Below are 24,148 nucleotides of genomic sequence, written 5' to 3' on the forward strand. Positions count from 1 at the left end.
TAATTCTGAAGGCTGTGTTATGACCAACAAGAAAAATAAAAAAGTGGTTCTCACTGGAATGAGAAAAGGAAATGTGTATCTAGCTGACATCAACTCATCAAATGCAGATCCTGTCACTTGTCTCTTCAGCAAGTCAAGTCAAGATAAAAGTTGGCTATGGCACAAGAAGCTGTCTCATCTTAACTTCAAGACTATGAATGAACTAGTCAGGAAAGATTTGGTAAGAGGTATTCCTCAAGTGGAATTCTCAAAGGATGGATTATGTGATGCCTGACAGAAAGGAAAGCAGGTCAAGGCATCATTCAAAAAGAAGCTTGATTCAACAATTGAAGAACTTTTATAATTACTATACATGGATTTATTTGGACCAGTCAATGTGTTATCCATCTCAAAGAAAATATACTGCCTAGTAATTGTGGATGATTTCTCAAAGTTTTCTTGGACATATTTTCTCAAATCCAAAGATGAAGCTAGTGAAATCATCATCAATCACATAAGGCAAGTCAACAATCATCATGATCTCAAAGTTAGAGGAATCAGGAGTGATAATGGAAATAAGTTCAAGAATTCTGTGATGAGATTGTTTTGTGAAGAAAATGGGATCATGTATGAGTTTTCAACAGCAAGAACCCCACAACAAAATGGAGTGGTGGAAAGGAAGAACAGATCTCTTATTGAAGCTGCCAGAACAATGCTAGAAGAATCAAAGTTACCAACATACTTTTGGGGAGACGCTGTAAATACTGCATGCTACACTCAGAATATTTCTTTGGTCAATCAAGCAAAATGCATGACACCCAACCAATTGTACAAGAATAGGAAGCCAACATTAAACTTTCTTCATGTCTTTGGCTGTAAATGTTATATCTTAAGGAACCAAACTGAGCAACATGGAAAGTTTGATGCCAAAGCAGATGAAGGCATTTTTGTTGGGTATGTAGTTGGAAAAGCATACAGAGTCTACAATCTCAGAACTAACATTGTTATGGAATCTGTACATGTTGTGTTTGATGATAAGAAGATTGAAGGACTACAAGATGGAGATTTCCATGAAAGCCTGAAATTTGACAATGTTGAGATGATTTGTGATGATAGTAATGATGAAAGTGATCAAGAAACAATATCTAAGGATAATGCAGAAAAATCTACAACAAATGAAGCACATAATTCATCATCCGTCGAAAGACCAAGTGTATCATCCATTGAGAGACAATCTGCATCATCCGTCGAGAGGCAAAGATCAACATTCATTGAACCATCAACAGGAGTTGAAAGCCAATACATATCACAATCAGAAAGAACCCCAACTTCAAGTCAAAGATCCACAAACTCAGGGGGAGTTTCTTCTAATCAAAACCCAGTCACACATCAAGATAACTATGAGGCCTCTTCATCTAGAGCTAATCTACCACAACATAAAAAATGGACTAGAGATCACCCTTTTGAATTAATTATTGGCGATGTATCTTCTAGAGTGTAAACTAGGAAATTAACTCAAGAAGAATGTCTATATAGCATCTTTCTATCGAAGGAAGAACCTAAAAAGGTAGAAGAAGCTCTGTTGGATCCTCATTGGGTTTTAGCTATGCAGGAGGAGCTAAACCAACTTGAAAGGAATAAAGTATGGAAGCTGGTACCTAAACCTAAAGGAAAGAATCCTATTGACACCAAATGGGTATTCAGAAACAAGATGGATGAAAATGGCATAGTAGTCAGGAATAAAGCTAGATTGGTTGCTAAGGGCTATTGTTTACAAGAAGGAGTAGATTTTGATGAGACTTTTGCTCCTGTTGCTAGAATTGAAGCCATTAGAATCTTTCTAGCCTATGCATCCCATGTTAATTTCAAGGTTTATCAAATGGATGTTAAAAGTGCATTTCTGAATGGAGATTTGGAGGAGGAGGTCTATGTCAGTCAGCCTCCTGGTTTTGAAGATCCCAACTTTCTAGAATATGTCTAATATCTTCTAAAAGCACTTTATGGATTGAAGGAAGCACCTAGAGCCTGGTATGACACTTTGTCAAAGTTTCTCTTAGAAAATTATTTCACAAGAGGTATTGTTGATAAAACTTTATTCTTTAGAACTATTAATGACTCTAGTATACTTGTTCAAATTTATGTAGATGATATTATATTTGGCTCTATAGATGAGAAACTTTGCAAAAAGTTTGCCAAATTGATGCAAAGTAAATATGAAATGAGCATGATGGGAGTACTAACTTACTTTCTTGGTTTACAAGTTAAGCAAGTTAGTGATGGAATATTCATTAGTCAAACCAAATATATTTATGATCTTTTAAAGAAGTTCGACTTAATGGATTGCACATCTGCAAAACCTCCAATGGCCACTGCCACTAAACTTGAATTAAACACTAATGAAAAGCCTGTGGATATAATAAGATATAGAGACATGGTTGGCTTTTTTTTATATTTAATAACCAGTAGGCCAGATATAATGTTTGCTACTTGTCTTTTTACTAGATTTCAGGCTGATCCTAGAAATATCCATCAAAATATACTTACAGGCTGTAAGTAAATTCGACGGATAATGCCTAGAATTTTGACAGTTTATTTTATTCTAAACGGCTATTTTGGGCTAATTTTATTGGTTACTTTATTTTCACTTTTTACTTTTTAACCATTTATTTTTGAGATAGTATAAAAGCCTATTTAATTTTTCATTTTTACTTTAATCTTTCTCAAGAAATTTCTCTAACTCTTTCGTCTCCAAGCAAAAAAAAACCTTCTTCTCTGCAATTACTTTCACTCTCAGCAATGGCACCAGTAGTCAAGATCATGTCTCAAACTGGATTTGTTTATAAAAAGAACAACTTCACAGCTTTGGTGAACAAGGAGATTGTTGCTTCTAAAGACTATCACAAAATGATGGATTTTATTCGAAGCTGCAAACTAAACTATGCTATGCTGAAGTCTTTTGTCATCTACTGTGAAGTGGTTGAGGAGATATGGACTACTACTATTTACAACTCACTAGACAAAACTATTACCTTCACTTTAAAGGTAATAATTACTGCATAAATAGTGATGTAATTCGAGCATGTTTCCAATTGCCTGAGAATAATACACTAGTTCCACACACAGACACAGATGTAAGCTCCATGCTTATTTTTATGGGTTATGCTTTTGACCCAGCCAAGCTAGGTGATGTTAGGAGAAAAGGCCTTAGAAAGTAGTGGTGCTTTCTCTGTGACTCTTTTATTAAAGTCTTTTTTGGAAAAATTAGTAACTTTGATGTTGTGACTTACTCACTTGTTAACATGTTGTATATGCTGCTTAGTGATAAGTATCATATTTTAAGTGAGTCTGTCTTGTATGAGTTAGTTTATAAGCTAGGAGACATTAAGAAAAGATCTAAAAACATATATTATACTAGATTCTTTATGTTTCTAGCCAACTTTGTTTCTGAGAATCTTATCATTGAGAACCCAACCAACAAGCTTGATTGTTGGGTTCAAGAAAGAAGAGTTATTGCTGATTTGAACAGGGCAGACAATCTCAGTGAGGTTCCTCTAATCTACCTGCCTATCATGGAGGGGCCTCAGGTAAGTGAGGTAAATACTTCTGTCTCTGCTACTTCTCAACCACAAGTTTCTTTGCAGACAACTGTGGCTATGGCATTTGTAAGTTTGCCCCAACAGATGTCTACCCAAACCACTAAAACCAAATTTTCTAAATCCAAGTCTCAAAGACCCCACTCTAGTTCCTCTCAAAAAGGACTAGTATTAAAAACTACTAAAACCAAATAGGGGAGTGTGAAGGGAAGTAAGTTTGGTGAGGGACAGGATGAACATCAAAGAAACCCTAAGGATAAGGAGGGAGAGGTGTGTGTAACCCAGCCTAGCCGCACTGTAGTTTCCCAACAAACTGTAGTGATTAATAAGGAATCTAGCTCATTACTAGCTGCATCCTCCCAAAAGGATGTGACTATTGAACAAAGCTCTCAGCCAAGAGCACAGGCCAAAAGGGTTAGGGACACAGACTCACCTCAAACTTACATAGGATAGAAGAAATCTAAAACACATGGGGATACACAGGGTGCACACACTGTGCAAACTATAGTTAAAGACTCAGTTATAGCACATTCTCAAAGTCAGATTAATGTGGCTCCAATAATTATGGAGTCACAACCAAAATCTCTTACAATAAAAACACCCCACATAAAACTCACCCACTAACTCTCTGGATGTGGACATGATTCACACATCAATTCCTGATTCTCCATCTTTAATTCTATTGGAGAAGCCAAAATCTCAAACAAGTGGGCATCATCTTTTGGATGATTTGTTGGCTCACTTGCCATTTCTTTCGGATTCTACTGAGAAATCTGTGCAAAATCTCAAATCAATCACCACATATTCTACAGTAGTTTCAACTCCAAACCCTGTCATTTCTACTCTCTCGACGGATATTCTTCATCCGTCGACTAGTGATTGTATTCCGACAGATGTGCTTGACAACAATCATCTGTTGAAACTCTTAACTACTATCTCGACATATGTCTCTCATCCGTTGACTATCACTGCACCACTTGAAATTTCAACTATTGTTACAAGTGCAGATGATCTAGTAGTTGTACAATCACTCCTAGAATTGAGGGAAGGGAGTGAACAGAGTGAGAGGCTGAGTTGCTCTCAGGCAAAAGGAAAGGAAATGAGTGAACAAATGCAAGCTATTTCTTCCAGCTTGGCAAAAGAGAGTTAGAGGAGTCCCACCTTAGAAGGTGAAGGTGAGGGTGTGAGGGTGGAAAGCCAATGGGAGCCCTTGATAAAAGAACAGAGAGAAAATGAGAGAAATGCAGGTACATGTGAAATAAGGGTGGACATTATTGCTAGTGAGTCAATGAATGTTAGTGATGCAGAAAAAGAGAGACTGTTTCAGCAAGAATATCAAGTTGTTATAGATTCTATCTCTTTGGATACTGAGACATTTACTCATCCTGTTCCAACATATCAAATTATGGTTGGACATGGCAATGAGGAGGCTGAAAAGATACTAAACTTGGTGCACACACCAGCTTCAATACTAAGGGCCAAGGATGCAATCAACTCACTTCCACCTGTAGCTGGTGATAATTTTCAGTTATCTTTTAGTGGAACATTTGGGGGATGCTTCTAATGATGAAGAGGATTTCATGGACATAGGGGGAGATGCAGGTCCTAGCTCAAGCACAAACACTCCAGCATGGATGTTTAGCAAAGACTACAGTGAGCATCACTTCAAATCAACTCTGTTCTACATAATCCATCAGACTCAGACAGCTCCTCAAGCTACTACAGATGCCAACACCAAGAGCCTTCTCCAAGCACACCTTGAGTCTCTTGACTTGCACAAAATCCAATCTCTCAAGAAAAATCAAGATGTGTCTGAGATCAAGATAGAAATTGGACAAGTCAAGAAGGACATCAATGAAAGATTGGAATATATTCTTCCTGACATTACAATGAGAGATATTAACAGGCAACTCGGGAAAGATTCTGATCTCAGTAGCAAGGTTGATTCTTTGGACACTAGGCTGAAGGCCCTAGAAACTCCCATCAATAAAATCCAACTCCACCAAGCTCAACAGACACTCCTTCTTCAGAAATTGGTGACTGTACAAACTTCCAACCCTGCTCAACTTGATGTTAATAAAAAGGGGGAGAAAGATGTACTTGTCTCAGTTAGTGAAGGAAACACAACTGCAATTATTCAAGTTAGTGAGGGGGAGAAAGTGCACAACATTCAAGTCAGTAAAGTGATTGTTCCAACAATTACTTTCTCTAAGCCACCAGTTCTTGACAGCATTGACTTGATCAAGATAGCAGCAGCTGAGCTAGAGCTGAAAGAAAAATGGAAGAAGCTTGATGATATTATTGAGAAAAATTTTGGTCCAATTGAGAAACAAGACAAAGCTGTGAACTATTTCTCACATTTCTCTCAACTGAGACCAATTTCAATCAATGAAATGAGCTTAGGGAATATGGAAAGGGGTCAACCCTCAGCAAGAAACCCTCAACAGGCCAATGTAATTTTTCAGCCAAAGAGGAACTATCCAAAGAATTCAAGCAAAAATCCATTGGACCTAGTCTATTAAACTCCCAAGCCTGATGAAAAGAAGTTGCTTGGAAGATCTATTGCTTATTTAAAAGATCCCAGAGACTCAGTCTTGAAGAAAAGAATGGTTAAAATCTACAAGAATGGTAAATTGATATGTGCGATGGCTGGACATCCACAGTTTACAGAAGCTAAGAAAGAAGAAAAGGTGAGGCTCAAACAACAGCAAAAACAAGCTGCTTTAGATGCCAAGAACCAAGCTAAAAAGCCTGCAACCACAAAATCTGAAATGCCTATTGTGATAGTTGAGTCTCTGAATCAAGAAAAGCAAGAAGAACCAAAGCAAAGAAAGAAACCAAGACTGAAATTCAGACCAAAGAGGAAGCTGGATTTTGATGAAGAAAAGGAAGAATACATGTCAACCCAATCTACCACTTCAAGTCAACCAGCCATGCCCACAATGGAGCAGTCTGAATTCAAGGTTTATTCTGACACAAACTTCCATGGTGAACCCATAATTCCCAAGGATGAACCCATAGGTTGGGAAAGCCTACCACTCCCTGATCTAAAATCCCAATCCAAACCAAACCAAGGAAAACAAAGTCAAGAGCAATCAAAAAGGCCAAACCTGTCAGACTTCAATCCAAAGCCTTAGCCAAACCCACACCAACTTTCAACAAGGGAGATCAACTATTCATCTGTGACATCAAGAAACTTTTAGACCTAAATCTCTATCTGGATGAGTTAGAAGAAGTGTAATAACCCCAATTTTTGGAATTTTTGAAACCCTGATGAATAGTAACTTTTATTGATTTCGCTGATTGAGTAAAATTATCATACCACACTATATATGAGTAATGTTATGGAAATTCTAAGATCATATTAGTATTCCATAAAGTAAATGAGTGTATGTAAAGGTCGTCAGAATTCGAATCCGGACACTTTGATTTTTTCCCGACACCAGATACCGAAAGAAATGAGTATAAGATAACATGATTAAAAGGATTTAAATTCAAGGATTATAAGAGAGGATCATTAAAGAAAGGTTTAGGGAGAGCCAAGTAATAAGATCCCGGATATGATCCCTCAAACGAACAACGAGGACGAGAGTTAAGCAAACCGTCAAATAAATAAGTGACCAGGAATCAAGATTGTACAAGAAGCAAGGGGATTAGACAAGTGGATAAGATCAAGTGACATCATCACACCACAAGGAGTGGACATGTGGCATAAAATCACCACATAATTAATCAATGGGCAAAACAAGAAGCATTTCACTCTTTTTCTCCCTTGAAGGCTTGCTCCCGGCTAAAACAATACCAGCAACTTCAAACTACCATATCTCCTTCAATTCTCACTCAAATATTGTTTTCTATATATCTCTTTAGAAAGGTATTGAGATGGCCTACAACTCTTGTTCACTAGTCTCATCCAAATAAGCATGGTAAGACCCTCATTTTTACAGTTCTTTCAATCGGACTTTTAGAAACTTCAAAATCTAACTTTGTGTTTTCTTAATTGGTTGTGAGATCCAAGCTTTTATAAGGATTGATCAAGGTTTTAAGGCTTCCTCGAAACTTTCCCATCACAAATAAAGGTATAAAACTTCTGGACCTTTAAGTACTAAGTTTGTTTACTTGAATTTTGGAATGGTTTGGATGGATGAGTAGTTGTTTGAATGATTAAGTTTGAATTGAACTTTGATTGTTAAGTAGAGTAGTTGATTATGGAGATGGTATAATATTGAATTGGATTAAGGATCTTGAGCTTGTTTTGGATAAGATCAGTAGCCTAGGTTTGAATCTTGAAGTTGTGGATGGATTGTAGTTGGAAGGGATTGATTTGGAGTGGAAAATATATTAGAAATCGCTAAGTTCTAGCCGTCATAATGCCCGATTTTCCTTAACTGTTTATGTGCTTAAATTTAGGACCCGTGAACTCACTGTAAGATTCTGACATTTGCCATGTTTAGATAGTTCATGTTACGAGCTTTGTTTTGATATGTCATTCGCCTAAATTCGAGTTACGAGCGATGAGAAATGGCCATTTTAAGTAACGGCGTTTCGCGAGGGAACCCCAAAACCTCGAGTAACTTTGAGACCATAATTGAGACCCTTAAATGATTAATTGAAACACGAGAGAATTATTTCAAGTGAATAAGGTAGTTAATAAAGTTCTCGCGAAAGATTAGCCTTAAAATTCGTAACGGTTAATTTATTAAAATTGGTGGAGCCGAGGGTACGCGAGCGATTAACGCAAATCGTTAAGCGTATAAGCGACCGTAAGCGACCATTAGGTTATGAATGAGTTTTGACTAGTTTCTTAAGCGACCGTGGTTTAATTCCGGCTTATGTTGTTGTTCATAGGTTACCGGACCCACTCAGACAAGTTTTCTACCCATTATACTGTTATTGTGATATAAATATGTATATGCATTATCTTGTGATAAGTGCATGATTGTTATTAGTAAATCTTGCGATATATTGGAGCATAATATATATATATATATATGCATGCCTGTTTCATAATCTTGCTATCTCGTTGTTGATTCAATTGTTATAAACTGCATAATACCTATGCTAGAGATAGGCATTATTTGCGTATACCCTTAGTATATGGGGGACCCAAAGTTTAACATTTTTCTAAATCAAGAGGCGATGTTACCGAGTATATTATATATATATAGTTTTCAAAACTATTAATCGAATAATGTTTATTTGATAGTTTTAAATTATAAGTGAATATTAGTTTGAATATTCATTCAAGGACTTATGACTCCGTTTATTTTATTAAATAATATTTATTATTTTCTTAAAGAATAATGTTTCGTTATTCGCCAAGTATTCGAGAAATGATTGATATCGTCAATCATTCTTACCTTAAATATTTTTATAAAGTTATTTTCAAAACTTTTACTTTATTTGCTTTGATAAAAGCTATTCGTTATTTGAATATTATTTATAGAATAATATTCATATTTTATTTGATTATCTTGGAATTGGTTTACTCAATCAAATCATCCTTATTCCAAACGCTTTCAAAAATATTTTCGAATCTTCAAAATAATTTTAAAGGCTAGAGCGGATCCCAAAACTCGTTTTTAAATTTAAGATCTTCCTTTCGAAAGGGACTTGAATACTCGCTCAAAAATCTGAGGGATCCGGCTATGTGGTGTATTTTATATTCGCAACGAGGTTGCTGTTTTGAGAAAATAATTTGATTACTTGCCCAACGTTCGGGAAGTAAGTCCATCTAATTGAGTCGGCATAAGTGACAGGTCGGGGTACGGTCTATCAAGGTGTAAGAGGCTGGGTGACAGTCCATCAACACGTGAGTGGCCGGGTAATGGTCTAGCGCAAGGTCCTAATGCGGCCAAGGTGATGACCGGAGAGGAATTCATCCATCTACTAGTAGAAAAGGTTACTTAATGGGTATCTTTTCCTCATCAGCAAGATATCGGGTTTATGCCAAAGTTTTCTTCTTTCCAAATTCATTGGGTATTACAACTATGTTTATACTGTTCATAACAGAGGTTTTCAAGGGAAGTATGAGAGATATATATAGAGGTATATATATATATATATATATATATATATATATCGGGACTTAATGAAGTATCTCGTAACTTTATTTCTTTCAAATGATATTTCAAAGATTGAATCTATTCAAATCTTATCTTGTAGTCTCATCTATGTGATGAACTTTTGAAACTGATTATACCTTGAACGATGGTAGTTCAAGTAGTATTCGTAAAAGATATAAGTATATGGGAGTATCTTGTGACTTCATCTTTTCAACTTATATCTAGTAAAGGATTATCTTATGCACGACAAAGATTTTTAGAAAAATGTTGAGACAAGGTTAGATATATGAGATCACCTTGCAACGATATTTTTATACAGTTATAAAATGGAACTCTGTGTATATTATGTATGGAAGAGGATTTTAAAGATTTTGAAAAGTATATATACATATATACTGATTATTTTGTGACTTGGTCGCATTAAGATATCAAACTTGGTTCATTTTTGCTTGACCAAGACTTTCATGAGTACTATAAGAATTCTCATATATTGTTACTTAGTATACATGTTATTTTGGTGGGCTTGTGGCTCACCCTTGCTTTATTCTTTCATCACACAACAACAGCTAGACAAGATGAACATGACCAAGCTCCCAATTCGCGAGCGGATAGGAAATGTCCCGCAGTTTCCTGTAGGTGTTGATGTCGTTGTAGCTGATGTAGTAACTACCAATAGGCTAGGCTTTCAACTTTTGATATACCAGACTTATGTATATTTATGAATTGTAATAATGGCAAAGAAATGTAAATTTATTCAGAAACCCTTTTTAAGGTGTAATGACTTATAATTGTGGAATAAAATGACTTGTGTTATTTTTGGTATTCATCTCTGAGACTATAACTTGTGGTGTGTGTGTGTATTGTGGGGTCACAGTACGCAGTAGTTGGTTGTTTATTAAGATTAAGTGTTATTAAGGGAAATGGAACTCGTGACAACCCGGATCTCTGACCCCGGATTTTGGGGTGTTACAAGAAGTAAGAGCTATTGATGCTTACAAGCATCTTCCAGAGAGATTAGTCTTCAGGTATAAGGGTGGAAAAGAGCTAACTTGGCCTCTTCACAGAATTCTCAATGAAGGTTATTTTGTTCTAGTAAAGATTTTCTCCTCAATAAAGAAGAACTTTGGGTTCAACATAGTTTTCAAAAAGATGGTACTGAATAAAACTGAGGAGATAATGAATAGAAGGAGAGATCCAAATGCACTCCCAAGAGTCTTATCTATTCCCTACAATGGAGATGGAGTGCATTTGAGACCATACTGGATAATGGAGTTCAGGGATGAGAAAAGCATCAGAAGATTCTTCAGATTAGAAGATTAGCTAAAGATTTCAAGTAATGAAACTCTCATGGAGATGTAAAAGATGCTGGATCAGACTAATGAAGATGAATCTGAATTCTACAAGCAATTTCAAAACCAGATTGAAGAGAACAATGAGAAACTGGGAAGGAAGTCTAGACAATCAAGGAAATAATCTAAATTTGCTCAGCCTAAAGGAGCACCTTGAAAATGGCCAGTGAGATTCCTTATAAATCTTCCTCTGTATGATTTTCAATAAATTGCAGCACTTGTTAATTTTATCTACTATAAATCAGTCTGTATTCATAAAATGTTTTGTTATCATCAAATTTATCTTAATTTACGCCTACAATACCAGCAGACATAAATTGGGGGAGATTGTTAGGAACATGTTGTGTACTTGATGATAAGTTAAATATAACACCTTAGTAGATTTAATTTAGTGAGTTTGTAGCTTTTGACGGATGATCACTTTAACATCCGTTGAGAGAGTAGCTTATGTATAAATAAGTCTAGTAACACATTTCTGCAGTCTACTACACCTTAAAGATCTAGAAGTTGTAGGATATTCAAAGTCATGTTGACTACTAGCTTGATATGCAAAATAGGTTGGCTAATTGTAAATATTAGATGCCTTGTAATTTTGCATAAGTGAAATAGAGTTAACTGCTATGGAAGACTTTCAACGGATGATACTATAAAGTTTCGACGGATGACCCAAGTCACATTCAACGGATGATCTAATGAAGCTTCGACGGATGTTTCAACACAGTTTCAACGAATGATCCAATGAAGTTTCACGGATGTTCTAATTCAAATTGCAGTTGATAGTGACTTGACAGTCACATGGGTTGATTAGATGCAAATGGAATGTGACAGCCTATTTACAGGTTTTAGAGAACAAAGAAGCATTTCCATTTCCATGTTAACTTGAAGATGTTCAAAGATGCTGGATAGAGAAATGAAGAAGCATGTAATTAGACTAAGAAATATTTTGTCTTATTAGGTTGTCTTTTTATCATGTAACTTGGTGATATATAAACCAAGTGTAGCAAGTAGAAATACGGATATTCAATCAAGCAAGTAAGCATTCAACTAGAGAAATAGATAAAGCAAAATCTGTAAAGAATTTCTCTGAAGTTTGTCTACTTGTAAGCAGTTGTGTACAATCTTTGTATCGCAGAGTTCTCGAATTTATATATATCTTTAGTGGAAAAGTTCAATCCACCAGAAAGTTTTTAAATACTCGTATTTAATTACTTTGTGTTTGATTTCTTCAATATTCTTATTTCCGCACTTTAGCCAAATCAAACACAGTTATATATTCAAGATAGAACAATTCTTAAATTCGAAAAGAAACCAAAATTACATTCAACCCCTATTATGTAATTCTTTGTTAGATTGTTTGGGTTTAACAGATACCCTCATCAGTTTTTAAGCTTTTTACACAGATCAATCATGACTTCATCTTCTATATCATCGACCTTTGTTCATGGCGAAGCAAAGTTTGTTACAAATAACTACGCTGCTATTCTGGATTACACTGGGATAAATCCTGACTTTCACCTCTTTCAGGATTTATTGAAAGCCAGTGAAGTGGGTTTTTCTTTGAATGAACCTACAGTTCTTTCTGGGGACCAGGCTCTTGCTTTTTGGAGAACTGGTGTTTATATTGATGATGGTGAGAATGGTACACCCAGCATCACTTTTGAGTTCAATGAGGAAACAAAGGTTGTTACTCCTCAAACTGTAATGGAAGCTCTTCATCTCCCTGCTCACAATTCTCACTCCACTTTTGTTAGAGATGCTAAGATAAGGAGGTTTTTCACTGAGATTGGCTATGATAAGGACATGAAGAATATGGGGTAGTTGAAAAGGAATGGTCTAAGGAAGGAGTGGAATTTCTACTTTGACTGCATTACCAGGGCTTTCAACAACAAATGCACTAATTTTGAAGCCCTTCCTATCATGACACAGCAAATTGGGTACTTTATAATCCATGGTGCTCACTATGATTTTGGTAGAGTAGTTCTTTATTTTATAGGGGATAGAATAAAAGCTGATCCCAATGTAGTTTACTATGTTAGGTTTTGTCAGTTAATTTTTAATATTTGTTTTCCCAATACCCCAATCTTTGCTAATCAAATCATTTTAGTGTTTAAGCTCACAAAAAGGGCTTTCTCTGATTTGATATCTAAGAATAAAGAGAAGGTTGCTCTTGCACCTCTAAGGTTGCCACTCTCTTCCAGGAACTTGCTAATTACAAGCTTTCTTGAGACTTATGGATTGCAAAATCTTCAAAGTGCTAATTTACAGGAAATTACTGTTGGGAACCCACTATAGCTAACCCAAGCACTGCAACCCAGACACTTCCTCAAACACAATCCACATCAGGTGCCTCCCAAAAGATATTTGTTGTAAAAAGGAAGAAACCAACAAAGTCATCTAAGGATTCTATTGAGAACCCATGTGATATTGTTAAGTGGCATTTATGTGCACTTAGAACGTCCTATAAAGGCTTGAATTGGTGTTTTGTACTCAAGTTATTTGTGTATTTGATGTGTTTTTGTAGTGTTTTGCATTTCAGGGCATAGTCAGAAGCAGGAAGGGATTTACAATGTTTTTATGCTTGGAATGGTGTTAGGAATGTGTCTTGGATGAATTCTCATTGATCGCTATCAAAAAACAGCAAAGAAAACAGAAGGAAGAATTTTCTCCAGAAGGTCAGCGCGCCCGCGGTGTAGTAGTGCGCGGCCACGCTAGTTTGTCAGAGTTACAGCGCGCCCGCGCTGGGAGAGCACGCGGTCGCGCCAGGCCGAAACTAAAGAATCTTGTTTTGAGTAGAAGATTGATTTTTTGGACTTCCATGCTAATTGGGCTGCTATATAAAGACATCTTAAAGATGTTTTTCATAACAGAGACTAAGGAGAAGACAGCAAGAAGACCTAAGAGCTTAAATACAACAAAGGAGAAGAAAAGCTTATTTATACTTGTGATTCTTTAATTTAGTTGTAATCTTGGATGCTAGTTTTCTTGTTTGTTGAACCTATTACTCTTGTTTAACATACCTTGGTTTTTATTCAGTTTATAAAGACTTAGTTTATTATACCATGCTTTCAGGAGTTCGGTTATGGGATAATCGTTATCGCAGGGTTCTAATAGATTTATTTATGGATTTTAATAGTTAATTTATTTTGATACCTTAGTGTGTGGTGATTGTATGATATCCTAGTATTGGTTGTGCTTATTCGTCTTATGAGTGTCGCGAACTTATAAGATAGTGTGTTAATCTCTATTGAAGCGAAAGTGAATATAGGGATTTAGAACTTGCCATGCTAACATAGGTTCATGTACTTGATATGCATGATTCATAGGTAATTTTAACCATATTACTTGCCCTATGTAATCATGATAGATAACTTGCACATTAAACCGTTATGTTATCAAATTCTATAGACATATAGGGTCTCAATATAATTGGTGTCTATTCAGCTTCTATCTCTTTTGTGGATGTCTGGTAGTAGGGTATTCGTACAATGAAAGTTGGCATTTACTAGTTTCGTGTTATCTGATTAGTGTCATCACCATTCATGCTAAGGTTAGGAACAAAAAGGCTATTGAATGAAGTATGTAATGAAGTTAGAATCCCATGTTTGTGTCATATAAGTAAATCAACCTTAATTCTCTTAGTTAATATTAGTTAGTATAATCTCATAGTTATAAGCAATCTCAACTTATTATCATCTTAACATCGAATAATAAACATACCATTGTTGCATAAGTGCATAAATTGAAGTTAATCTAAAAGATTCTTTGTGGGATTGAACTAGAAATAATTATGTATTACTTGCGAACGCGTATACTTGTGTGTAATATTAGCGCGTGTTTTCGTCCTAACAAGTTTTTGGGGCCGCTGCCGGGGACTCGTGGTTTACTTTTAGTTTATCTGCTTGACATCAGTGGTCGTTAAAGTTCACTAACTCGGATATTTTACTTACTTGTTTGTTTGTTGCTTTTTCAGGTACTCTAGGGAGCATGTATGCTAACGCGTTCTCGATCTCGAAAGAGAACACTAGATAAAGCAGAGGAGGAAGTTGTATAGGAGGTCTTAGTTGAAAAAGTTGAAGAAGAGCCTCTTCTTGCAATGGGTGAATTAGAAGCGAATACGAAGGCTTTGATGGATTACTCTCAACCGAAGATGAATGATATTCAGTCTAGCATTGTCAGACCAGCCATCGCGGCTAACACTTTTGAAATCGAGGCTAGCACGATTCAGATGGTGCAGAACTCGGTTTAGTTTGGGGGTTCTCCGACGGAAGATCCCAACATGCATATTAGAGTTTCATCGAGATCTGCGACACTTTCAAATTCAACAATGCGTCTGAAGATGCTATAAAGCTAGGGCTTTTTCCATTCTCTCTGAAGGATAAAGCTAAGTGTTGGTTACATTCTCTGCCTCCAGGCTCTATCACAAAATGTGAAGATCTTGCTCAAAAGTTTCTTACTAATTTCTATCATATGGCGAAGACTGCTGCAATCATGAATGCTCTTACTCAATTTGCGCAGCAATAATATCGGGATTGTTATAAGGAGATGCTTATAAACTGTCCTCATCATGGGATGCTTGACTGGATGATTATTAACTGCTTTTATAATGGCTTGGGAGCACAGTCTAGACCCATGCTTGATGTAGCATCAGGTGGAGCCTTATGGGCTAGGAGTTACGATGAAGCTTATGAGTTGATTGAACTGATGGCTGCTAATGAATACCAGAACCCTTCTCAGATACTAAATCAAGGCAAGGTATCAGGAATTCTAGAGGTGGATGCAGCTACGGCTATAGCTGCTCTTATTAAGGCTTTGACGATGAAGGTGGATTCTTTGGCTAATTATGGAGTTAATCAGATTACTAGTGTCTGTGAGCTTTGTGCTGGTGCGCATGAGACGGAGCAGTGTGCTATATCTAGTGAATCAGCTCAGTTCGTGAGCAACTTTTAGAGGTCGCAGCACCCATTTTCAGCCACCTATCATCCCAACAACCGCAATCATCCTAACTTTAGTTGGAGCAACACTCAGAATGCGGTTCAACAGCCTTATCAGCAGTATGCAGCAAAGCAGTACAACCCTCCTGGTTTTCAACAATCGCAATATGATCCAAGACAATAACTCCAACTTCAGCAGTTACCACATGGAGGTACAAGTCAAGCTAATGAAAAATCTGAATTGGAGGAGTTGAGGCTTATGTGCAAGAGCCAAGCAGTTTCTATTAAGACCTTGGAGAATTAAATTGGTTAGATTGCCAATGCCTTGCTGAATCGTCAACCGGGTATACTACCTAGTGACACAGAAGTTCCAGGTAAGAAGGAAGCAAAAGAGCAGGTTAAGGCAATTACATTGAGGTCTGGAAGGGTTGCAAGCCAAGAAAAAGCTCAAGTTTCGGAAGATGAAGTTGTGGCTGAAGAAGATGTGCAAAAGGAAGCAGAAGTGGAACCAAGGAAGAAAACTATGGAACACACCCCTCCTGAGGGTAATACAGGGGAGAAACAGGTATATCCTCCACCTCCTTTTCCTAAGAGGCTGCAGAAGCAAAAGTTGGATAAGCAGTTTACGAAGTTTCTGGAGGTGTTCAAGAAATTTCATATCAACATATCTTTCGCTGAAGCTCTTGAACAGATGCCTAGTTGTGCGAAGTTTATGAAAGGTATTCTCTCTCGGAAAGTGAAGGTCGGTGACTTAGAGACCGTTGCTCTAACGGAGGAATGTAGTGTTGTGTTGTAATAGAAGTTGCCTCCGAAGATTAAAGATCCTAGAAGCTTCAGTATTCCTTGCACCATTGGAAACCTGATGTTCGACAAGTGTTTATGTGATTTGGGAGCTAGCATCAATCTGATGCCTTTGTCTGTCTTCAAGAAGCTGGATTTACCTGATCCAAAGCCTACTTATATGTCCTTCCAGTAAGCCGATCGTTCTATTACATATCCACGAGGCATTGTGGAGGATGTCTTGGTCAAGGTGGACAAACTCATCTTTCCTGCTGACTTTGTAATTCTTGATTTTGAGGAGGATAAGAAGATTCCCATAATCTTGGGAAGACCATTCTTGGCCACAGGCCGAACCTTGATAGATGTGCAGAAGGGTGAGCTCACTATGCGAGTGCTGGATCAGGATGTGACTTTTAACGTATTCAATGCCATGAAATTCCCTATTGATAATGAGGAGTGCTTAAAAGTGGAATTGGTCGATTCTGTGGTTACTTCAGAACTTGATCAAATGTTATGGTCTGATGCCTTAAAGAAGGCCTTGTTGGGGAATTCAGATAATGAAGATGATGAAGGTAATGAGCAGTTGCAGTATTTGAATGTTTCTCCTTGGAAGAGAAGGCTAGATATGCCTTATGAATCTCTTGGAATGTCAAAACTGAAAAAGCTGTTATATTTTATTACTTGTTCGAAACATTTATACAATTGTATCCAACCCCCCTTAAACAATTATATCTTTATTGGGCAACAATTGGTATCAGAGCACACTGATAAATTTACAATCAGAAATGATCTAAACATGTCTCTGAACAAGTATGAAAGCATTAAAATTCCCATTCTGAAAAAGACTGAATATCCAACATGGAAGGTGAAGATGCCCATGTACCTGGAAGCTACAGATCCAGATTATCTAGACGTAATCAATGATGGACCCTTCATGCCAACAAAACTGGTGCCTGCAACTCCTACTATTGTTGTACATTATCAACTTAAGGAGAAGACTGAGTGGACACCAGAAGAGAAAGTAGCTATGCTGAAAGATGGAAAGGTAAGAAATATTTTGCATAACAGTCTTGATTATGTGATGTCAAACAGGGTTATAGCCTTCAAGACTACCAAAGAGATCTGGGATGCTCTTGAAACTCAATGTCAAGGAACCATGGCCATCAAGAAGAACAAAAGGGTTGTTCTGATTCAAGAATATGAACACTTTGAAGCCAAGCCTGATGAAAGTCTCACTGACATCTATGACAGATTTCTAACTCTGCTAAATAATTTGTCTTTGGTGGGAAAGGTGTATGATTAAGAGGATTCAAACACCAAGTTTCTGAGAGCCTTGAGTGAAGAATGGGAGACTCAGACTTCAATTATACGACATCAGTATGATCTGGACGTAATTACTCTGGATGAAGTCTATGGCATGCTGAAAACTCATGACTTGGAAGTTCAGCAAAGGAGAGAAAGGAAAAGCAATAAAGGGAAATCTGTTGCTTTAAAAGTGAATGATAAAGCTTCAAGAGAAAAGTCTGCTGGAGCTGCAAGAAAGAAGAACAATTTTCCAGAATCAGATACTAATGATTCATCATTAAATCCTCATGATGATACTGATTCTGAAACTGATGAGAACATGACAGATTCCGATGTCATGCAAATGGCCGCATTGCTGGTTAAGGGCTTCAGGAGGATGCAGTTCAGGAAGTCCAAGAACAATAAAAGTTTCAGGAAGAAGTTTACTGGAGGTGAAAGGAAGTCAACTGGGAGAAAAGATGGAAAGGACTCTAGAGATGGGAAGGTAGACAGGACAAAGATCAAATGCTACAACTGTGATGAACCTGGTCACTTTGCCATATAGTGCAAGAAAATAAAGCATGACAAAGGGAAGAGCAAAGCCCTGATCACATCAAGCAAGAATTGGGCAGACTCCTATGATTCTGAAGATGAAGACACATGCTATGCACTGATGGCCAGTCTTGATGATCCTGCTGCTTCTGAGCCTAAGGTACAAACTCATTTCTTCTCTTTTGATACTGAAAACATATCTGAATTGAAATCTATCCTTAAATCTTTGCATGGTAATTTTAAGAATAAGACTCTAGAAAATGATAGACTTATAACTGAAATTGAGATCCTGAAGTTTAGGAATGAACAGTTAGAGTCTGACTTAATAAATCAGATAGATTTGAAGAAAGAATGTGAGAGAGCTAAACATTCAGTTGAGATTATTGAGGCTATATACAGTATATTAGAAAAGGATCTAGAAAACGAGAGAAAAACTGTAATAACCCCAATTTTTGGGAAAATTTTGAAACCCTTATGAATAGTGTTTTTGCTGAATGAGAAAACTTTTCATACCACACTATGTAGGGGTTCTTTTATTGATCTTCTGAGATATTATTAGTACTCTATGTGGTATATAAGTGTATGTAAAGATTGTCAGAATCCAAATCCGAACACTTTAATTTTTCCCGAAAATCCACCAGATACCGAAAGAATTGAGTATAAGGTAACATGATTAAAAGGATTTAAATTCAAGGATTATAAGAGAGGATCATAAAAGGAATATAATGTATTGAGAAAGGTTAAGGGAACCCAAGTAATAAGATCCCGGGTATGATCCCTCAAACGATAAACGAGAACAAAAGTTAAGCGAACCGTAAAATAAATAAACGGTCAAGAAACAAGCTTGTAAGAGAAGCAAGGGAGATTAATCAAGTGGAGTAGAAAATAGATGACATCATCAATCCATAAGAATTAGACAAGTGGCTAGATGGTGAGGTAAGCATGGTGATGCAAGCATTAGTCAAGATATTTATCCAAGATTAAACCTCCACCAAGTATACAAATCACATTTTTTAACCAAGTAATCAACCAAGCAACTCATTTCTTCTCTCCCCACCTTGTAGCTTCGACTTTTTCATGAAAAATGGAGGTTTAGAAATTCAAAGTCCAAGCTTGGCTCATTCATAATTCTCAAGGTAATTCCCATGGCTTCTTGATATTATAACTTAGTTATCCTAGAAGTTTGAGCTTCAAAAATCACGTCTTTCTTAGCTAATTAATTCATCAAAGATGATGATGAATAGTAATGAATAGTAACTTTCAAGAACTAACTTTGATTTCTTGATTTCTTTTGGAAGTTCAAGGTTGTTTAAGCTTAGATCAGGGCTCTCTTAGGAATTTCAAGGCTCTTTGATGATATTAAGAAGCTCCAAGAAGGTATAACCAAGCTTTCCCCTTTGATTTAAGTTATAAGTTTGTATGAGCTTGGATTGTAAATGGAGGTTTTAATGGTTGAATTAGTGAATGAGAGATTAAGCATGTTTAGTTATGTATGTAAGTTATTGTAGTTAATTATTGAGCCGTTATCATACTTGGTATTAGAATTATGATCCATGGATGTTTTGACTTAGAAAATGGTGGAGTGGTAGGTTGGTTTGTTTGTGGTTGATGTTTGGATTTTTGTGGTTGGTTTGGTGTTGATTGGTGGTGATTTGATATTGAATTGATTTGGTAAAATTTGGGAATCGCTAAGGTAAAGCCGTCGTAATGCCCAATTTTCCTTAAACTGTTTTGTGCATGACTTTTGCACCCGAACACTAACTACCATGAAATGACCATTGCCATGATTAGATAGTTCATGTTTCAAGCTTCGTTTTGATATGTAGTTCGTTCGATTCCGATGCACGGTTTAGGAGAAACGACCGTTTTAAGTAACGGTGTTTCGCGAACGAACCTTTACCCCTCGCCTTACTTTGAAACCTTGGTTAAGGCCTTTAAATGACTAATCGGAGCATGAAACATTTATGTAGAGTGTGTTAGGCAGTTGATAAGACACTCGCGAAGGAATCGCCTTAAAACTCATAAAGGTTAAATTATTAAAAATGGTGGAGCCGAGGGTACCCGGGTGACTTAAGCGAATCAGTGAGCGCAAAACAAGCGTTAGAGTCTAAGTTAGTTAAAGTATAGATTTACAAGTGACTTTGGTTTAATTCCAACTTACTTGTTGCTTATAGGTTACCAGACTCGTCCCGAGCCATTCGTAACCCCCAGTCGCTCAGGCAAGTATTCTATCCGTTATACTGTTGTTGTGATGTATACACTTGTATATGCATTATCTTGCGATAGATGCATGTTGGTTATTTAGCAAATTCTTGCGATATATTGTAGCATGTGATATGGTATATATGCATGCCTGTTTCATATTCTTGAAATATATATCTGTTGGTTCATTTGATAATACCTATGCTAGAGGATAGCGGTATCTTGCATATACCCTTAGTATAGGGACCCAAAGGTGAAAATATTTTCTAAAACCGGGAGTCGAGGATCCCGAGTAGATTTTGTATATATGGATATGGATATATATATATATATATTTATATATATGGTCATAGTTTTCAAAACTATTAATCGAATAAGGTTTATTCGATAACTTTAACTTTATTTTATTATTGAATATTATTTCGAATATTATTCGAAGGCGTATGACTCCTTTTATTTATTTATTTGAATATTATTTGAATATTCATTCGAGGGCTTATGACTCTTTTATATTATTTATTGAATATTATTTGAATATTCATTCGAGGGCTTATGACTCTTTTATATTATTTATTGAATATTATTTGAATATTCATTCGAAGGCTTATGACTCAGTTTATATTATTTAATGAATATTATTTGAGTATTCATTTGAGGATCTATGACTCCGATTATTTGCTGAAATATATTCTTTATTTTATTAAAGAATAAGGTGTTAATAATCAAACTTATTTTCGATTATTCAAATAAAGATAATACTTTCATATAAGTATATCTTTGGTTATTTAATACTCGTTTCAAGTATAAGTTTTAATACTTCTACTTCAATTATTTTTATAAAGACTATTCTTTATGGGAATATTATTTAAATAATAATATTCAGTCATTTTCTAAATATTCTGGGGACTGATTTACTTCATTAAATCAGCTTTACTCCAAACACTCTTTAAAGTGTTTTCGAGTCTTCAAAATGATTTTTAAAAGTCAGAGCGGATCCCAAAACTCTTTTTTTTTTTATATTTAAGATCTTCCTTTTAAGGGGATTTAAATACTCGCTCAAAACCTGGGGAATCCGGCTCTGTGGTGTATTTTATATTCGCAACGAGGTTGCTGTTTTGAGAAAACAATTTGATTACTTGCCCAATGTTCGGGAAGTATGTCCATTTGATTGAGTCGGCATAAGCGACAGGCCGGGGTACGGTCTATTATTGTGTAAGTGGCTGGGTGGCAGTCCATCAACGCGTGAGGGGCCGGGGTACGGTCTAGCGCGAGGTCCTAATGCGGCCAGGGTGATGACCGGTGAGGAATTCATCCATCTACAGTAGAAAAGGTTACTTATTGGTATCTTTGCCTGATCAGCGAGATATCGGGTTTATGCCAAAATTCTTTTCCTTTCCAAAATTCATTGGATGTTTCAAACTCTGTTCATACTTTGCATAACAGAGGTTCCAGGAAATGTTTAAAGGGATATATATATGTGGATATATATATATATCGGGGCTAAATAAAGTATCTCATAACTTTTTCATTCAATAATATTTCAAAGATTGAATCTATTCAAGTCTTATCTTGTGGTCTCATCAGTGGGATGAACTTTTGAAACTGATTATAACTTGAATGGTGGTAGTTCAAGTAGTATTGGGAAAGATATAAGTATATTGGGGTATTTGGTAACCTCATCTTTTAAACTTATATCTAATTAATAATTGTCTTATGAATGACAAAGATTTTCAGAAAAACGTTGAGACAAGGTTAGATATATGAGATCACCTTGCAACGATATTTTTATACAGTTATACACTGGGATTTTGTGTATATTATGCATGGAAGAGGACTTCCAATATTTTGAAAAGTATATATGTATATATACTGAATATTTTGCGACTTCATCGCATTAAGATATCAAACTTGGTTCATTTCTTTTGACCAAGACTTTCATGAGTACTATGAGAAGGCTCATATACTAGTAAGTATATACTAGTAATTATCTTACACACGATAAAAGATTCTAGTAAGTATCCATTTAGATACTTATATTATTGTTATCACTATATATTATCTTGCGAGCTGTAAGGCTCACTCTTGCTTTATTTCTTCATCACACAACAACAGTTAGGAAAGATGGCCAGACTCCAGCAGACCCAGCGCAAGCGCGTGGGAAGCGTCCCGCGTCTTCCCGATGATGTTGTGGCTGCTATAGCTGCAGAGGTAGATCTATTGGTAGATCAGGCATTCTATTTTTGAGAATCAATTATGTATAATTATAACTTGTGGCAGATAATGGCAATTAACTGTAAATTTATCAAGTAATCATTTTGGGTTGTAATAATTTTAAATTATGGATTCAAAGACTTGTACTTATTTCAATTTCATCTCTGAGACTATAACGGGTTGTGGTGTGTGTTAGTGTGGGGTCACAGCATAAGGTTATTATTATTAATTAAGTGAAGTGATATTGTGGAAAGAAAGACCGTGACGACCCGGATCCCTGACCCCGGATCTGGGGGTGTTACAGAAATGGTATCAGAGCTAAGCGTTATAAACCTCAGAGATGATGGGACGTTAAGATAATAAGTTCACTAAGATAATAAGAACTCTTGCCAAGTTCATAGTCGGGCTACCTAACGTAGTACTGACAGTTAAAACCCTTATGGGAACCCTTATAAATATCGTGATAGGAGTGTAGTTCGTTATCGTATATGGTAGCGGGACTCCGAACCCTGAGGTTGAGGAGCAACATCGCGATGATATTTTATTACTAATTGGAGATCGGATTGTGGATCCGACAGAGTGTCCTAATGCAGGACCGGATGATGTTGATATTGAGGATTTAGCGGTTGAAGATGTTGTCCTAGAAGGGATAGTTATTGAGGAGGATCCCATGGAGGATCCTGACAGGATTGGATAAAGGACCACTGATGAATTGATGACCATGGTTTGGTCGACTACCAGAGGTAGGATTGGCCGGTCACTACCGGAGGTTCGTTCAAGTTGTAAAGATAGTAGCCCCTTTAACGCGGCTTACTCGTAAGACTGAGAAGTTCGAATGGACAGAGAAATGCGAGAACAGCTTTCAAGAACTGAAGCAGAGGTTGGTGATGGCCCTTATGCTGGCGTTGCCGGATGGAAAAAGAGATTTTGTGAAGTATAGTGACGCTTCGCACAAGGGCTTAGGGTGCGTGCTTATGCAGCACGGTAAGGTAATCGCGTACATGTCAAGACAATTAAGGTAATATGAAATTCGATATCCCCGCTCATGAGCTTAGGCTCGTGGCAATAGTTTTACCCTAAGGATTGGAGGCACTACTTGTATGGAGAGAAGTGCAAGAATTACCTAAGCCATAAGTGCTCTAGTACATTTTCACGTAGAAAGAGCTCAACATATGCTAGAGGAGGCAGTTAGAGCTAATCAA

The sequence above is a fragment of the Apium graveolens genome, chromosome 8, assembly GCF_009905375.1.
Source record: "Apium graveolens cultivar Ventura chromosome 8, ASM990537v1, whole genome shotgun sequence".
Lineage (NCBI taxonomy): Eukaryota > Viridiplantae > Streptophyta > Magnoliopsida > Apiales > Apiaceae > Apium > Apium graveolens.